This window comes from Solanum tuberosum, unplaced genomic scaffold (assembly GCF_000226075.1).
Source record: "Solanum tuberosum cultivar DM 1-3 516 R44 unplaced genomic scaffold, SolTub_3.0 scf00216, whole genome shotgun sequence".
NCBI classification, from domain to species: domain Eukaryota; kingdom Viridiplantae; phylum Streptophyta; class Magnoliopsida; order Solanales; family Solanaceae; genus Solanum; species Solanum tuberosum.
Genome location: NW_006239143.1, coordinates 75,205 through 75,912, shown reverse-complemented (window position 1 = coordinate 75,912; position 708 = coordinate 75,205).

Below are 708 nucleotides of genomic sequence, written 5' to 3'. Positions count from 1 at the left end.
CAAGTATTTAATTAGATTTCTTGTTTAAGTGGTAGTATCCTTTTGGAAGGGTCGCTACAAGTGTTGGTATCAGAGCCTAGGTTTGTGGTTCTAGGACTTTAGCTATGAATTACTTGTATACTTGTTCGCATTCGAAAAAGGTCCTATTTGGATTATTTGTTCACTTAGATGGTTTTTAATATTTTTATCGCATGTAGAGTGCACATGCATCATGTACATGTCCCTAATGCAATGTGATCTTCCCTTTTGAAGGAATTAAGTTATGGCCTCTTCTGCTAACCGACCCAGGGAAGCTGATCGTGAAGGTTCGGGTACCTCTGTTCCCCAACCTCATGCACTAGAAGAGATTGGAGAACCTTTCTCGAATCAGTATGTTCCCCACACTAGTGGGTCTGAAGTGGGAAACCATCAGGGTGTAAGAGTTAGTTCAGATTCTCACATGAGCCGTGGTACTCAAGCCATGAATCCTCCTTTTCAACAAATGGCTGAATTCTTCCACCACATGGCTGAAGCGATGCATGATCCCAACGTGATTAACTTTGAGAAAATGAGGAAAATGGGTGGAGTGGAGTTTGAAGGCACTGTTGATCCCACTGATTCTGAACAATGGCTGGAGCGCATGGAGAGGGTATTTGAGCAAACCGACCCAGGGAAGCTGATCGTGAAGGTTCGGGTACCTCTGTTCCCCAACCTCATGCACTAGAAGAG